The sequence below is a fragment of the Belonocnema kinseyi genome, chromosome 5 (genome assembly GCF_010883055.1).
Source record: "Belonocnema kinseyi isolate 2016_QV_RU_SX_M_011 chromosome 5, B_treatae_v1, whole genome shotgun sequence".
NCBI lineage: Eukaryota > Metazoa > Arthropoda > Insecta > Hymenoptera > Cynipidae > Belonocnema > Belonocnema kinseyi.
The window spans coordinates 57718909-57722890 of record NC_046661.1 but is presented as its reverse complement, the minus strand read 5'-3'; the positions used below and the strand labels follow the sequence as shown (position 1 = coordinate 57722890).

Here is a 3982-nt window from a genome sequence, read left to right as displayed (position 1 = left end):
GCGCATACTTTGAATAAAATATTTGTTATCATTCTCTTGAAATAAATGTGTTTTTTTCTTGAAAAAATACCGGTTTCATATGTATACACCTGGTATCATTTTGTTGTGAGAGAGTTCTCTGCAAATAAATGAAATTTAAATAAATATTTGCACGCAAGTTTGAGCGCGCTTAGGGCGCGCGACTATTGGTCCTCGTGCTTCGCGCGCGATTGTGCATGTACCTTGCGCTTCGCGCTCGATTATGTATCTGCCTCGCACTTTACGCTCGGTCTTTGCAATTCTCCCACATTCGTGCAACGGCGTTTTAAAATCAAAGGTCAACGGATCAAAACTGTAATTTTGTGAATGTGAACTCCCTTTTGTTAAAGTTCTTTCGGTTTTAAAGAACACATTCTCATCACGTATCTCGTACTCTGCACTCGATTTTGAATTGACTGTCACTTTTCTATATTATACTCAACACTTTTATATCAAATATAATGCATTTTTTATGTAACTCTGCCTGGGATTGCTAATTCAGGTATTAAAAAATAAATAAAAAATTGTATTTGTCATGATTATTTTATTATTTGTTTCTTTTTTTGCTTTAAACTATATTCTAAGGTGCGCTGAAACATCTATCGTTTCAACAAATTTATATAATTACAATTCATAATATCGAGGCGTCCTAACGGTAGGGTGCCAATGCACGTGACACGACTTGACGGTACTTAACCAAAAATAAAAACAATAAAAAACTAACCGAGAAGTTAGCGCTAGAAAGTCTTGCTCGCGTAATTGAGCAAGATGAGGCTAGAAGTTGGCCAAAACTAAAAGGTGCTCACTCGCTTCATCAAATCATGAAAGTTCTATCTCGGGCGAGCAAAGAATGAAGGTGCCACTTCTCGCGTTTAGTTTATAAGCGATAATTAGCACCTTCATGCTTTGCTCGCCGGAGATAGCACTTTAATGTTCAGATGGAGCGAGCGAGCATCTTCTAGTTTTGGCCAACTTCTAGCTTCATCTTGTTCAATTCCGCGATCTAAAACTTTCTAGTGCTTACTTCTTGGTTAGCTTTTTATTGTTTCTATTTTTGGTTAAATATCATCTAGTCAATCGCGCGCGTTGGCATCTTATCGTTAGGACGCCTCGATATGCATGCAAATTAGAAAAAAATTCTTATTTTCTTGTTATTACAATTTTTTATATTTTTAATCTTATTTTTACGATTAAACAAAAACAACTGCACATCTCGATAGGGTCTAACAGACACACACACACTAACATATATATTTTCGGTTCGGTTTTGATTCCTCTAGAATCAAATCGAAGGGCCTATGACAAAGCCACCGAACCCGTCCTCGGGTTGCGGATAGAGGGTCCCTGTACCAAGGGTTTCTGCTGAATATGGTTACAAAAATAAATAGGCAGTCGCGGACAATTATTCAGCCGTGGTCCCGAAGGAATTAACTCCCAAGCGCAGGTGTGAAAACCGTGCCGAAAGCTGAATGGCATCTGGGTGAGGTGTCTAGAACGGTGACTCTGGGATACCGGGCGACCTCTCAGAGTACGCAGCCTTATCCTTGCATGCGGGGCTCTACAAGGATCGACGAACCCCTTTCCCTAGCTTCTCGTGGGAACAACAATGACAACACCAAACATAGTTGTAGTAAGTGCGGTTTAAAACAACAGAATGCGCAGAACTCCCGACAATAGGTCGACTAACAATGCCGACCAATCTAGAGCTGGGGGAGCCAATGAAAATGGATTCAATGCGATGGATCGGCGGGATCTCGCGACCTTTGGGTGGACGGAGCGACTGAATCACGACTTGCTAGAGTGCTGCGATGGGAGTGTGGCCCCTGAACGGGGTTATATGGCACGGCTGCATGCTCTGTGGTACGAGAAACACCCGGGGCTATCGCACTTTTCGCAACAACGTCTGCGAAACCATGCTGAACTACTCCGAAAAAGGGGCTATGTAAGCGGAACGCCTATTCTACCGCATCTAGAACAAGCCGACAACAGAGAAAGAGAGGCGACAATAAGACCAACTGCGGGCAGGCATCCACCAGAGGAAGAGCGATGCTTTGCGACTTGGAGAAACATCAACACCAAGGTTTCTCTTGAGCCTAAAGATCTGGCTGAAAGGGATGACGAGCTTCGTGGACATTTTTCCGGAGAATGCGACCCCTGGGCTGTCAATTATTGTGTGTATAATGCAGCGAGAGCTTTGGCCGATGCGAACCGTAAAACAAAAGCAACAGTTGATCATGAGACCAAAAGACGAATGCATCAACTTGCCATAAAGATAGGCTGGGCAAGACAGTACGCTTCCCGCATTCAGTGTGTGATTGACCACATCACATATGTCAAAGCTGCTGACCATCAGGCAGCATATTGTTGAGAGGATACGGATACTATCTCACGCTAAGAGAAGTCTAGAGCGGAGGGAGAGGTGGGTCAAAGAAAATCAACAGTTTCTCTCTGACTCATCTCGACTTTTCCAAGACCCTCCAGTTACTGTCGAATAGCCACACAAACCAGAGGAGGTCGAAGTATTTTGGAGAGAAGTCTACGAAGTACAGCATAGACTGGACAAAGACTCAGAAAATATAAATATCTTCAAGAATTTATTTGTTGGCCTCATAACACCTGATATAGAATTCCCACCCATCACTACTGAGGAGGTGAAAAAAGTATTACGAGGGATGAAAAACTATTTCGCACCGAGACCAGATTGTATCAAAACCTTCTGGTGGAAGAAGTTTTTTTCAACCCATCAGCATGTGGCCCCTATTTTCACCTCATATTTGAAGTCGGAAGAGCCGATTCGGAGTGGTTAGTGGAAGGGCGCACAATACTCCTTCCGAAAATAGGCAACTTAGCTGACCCGAAGAATGACAGGCCAATAACTTGTCTGAACACACTTTATAATATATTCACAGCTATCCTAAATGATAGGACTGTTCGGGCAATTGAACCTGTGTGGCAAGAAATGTATGAACAACCAGGTTCAAAGAAAGGCGTAGCCGGATGTAGAGATAACCTGCTCATCGATAGATGTGTCTGCAAAGATGCAGCATTCTACCAGCGTGACCTATCGATGGCCTGGATTGATTATCGGAAAGCTTTCGATTCAACCTCCCATAGACTTATCATCTGTCTTTTGGAAATCTTAAAGGTTCATCCGCAAATAGTTAGGTGCATAGAGAGATTAATGCCGCTTTGGAAAACCAGATTTACTATCTCATCTGGAAAACATCGTGTGACAACTAACAAGGTCACCTTTCAGAGAGGTGTCTTTCACGGCAAACCTGCAGATCGAAAGTAGAAGATCACTCATGTATTTTACATCGACGATCAAGATCTACGCTAAAGACAAAGAGCAACTACATCTAGCTCTAGGGATTGTCGAACGATATACTAAGGAAATTAGAATAGAATTTGGGTTAGACAAATGCGACAAGGTTTATTTGAAGCGAGGAAAACTTAATGGCATCCTTGAAGATCCTGAGCTCGTTGAAAGAAGCGCTATACGACACCTTTGCGCTGGAGAGACTTATACATACCGGAGCGTGCCACAGAGCCGCATTCAGGATGTGACATCTATAAAGGATACTCTCCGAAGCAGATACAAACGTCTCATCCGACAGATTTGGTCTTCCGAACTGTCGGCGAGGAACAAAGTATCTGCACCGAACATGCTTGCCGTCCCGGTACTACTCTATTCATTTGGAGTAGTTCCATGGACGAAGAACGAGCTCAGATCCCTTGATTTTGGGACAAGAAAGGTTATGTACATGAAAAAAAGCATGCATCTTAAGTCGCGGAATATTGAGTCGTGAATGTCTTCACAACAGGATTATTCTGGGTACAGCACATAGAGTTGCAAATGGAAGAGACCCTCTTCTTAAATTGGTTAGAAATCACGAAGAAGTGGACAAAGGAGCGTTTCTGTACAAAGCAGCGGAGGAGGCTGCTGAAACACTCGGACTTGACT

At 42.9% G+C, this 3982-nt stretch overlaps 1 protein-coding gene across 8 annotated transcripts in view; it reads left to right on the top strand.

Moving 5' to 3' along the window:
• The window catches only part of LOC117172679 (spondin-1-like), a 316699-nt gene that overhangs the window by 48458 nt on the left and 264259 nt on the right, over positions 1-3982 (top strand). The gene's annotated exons all lie outside the window — the stretch shown is intronic.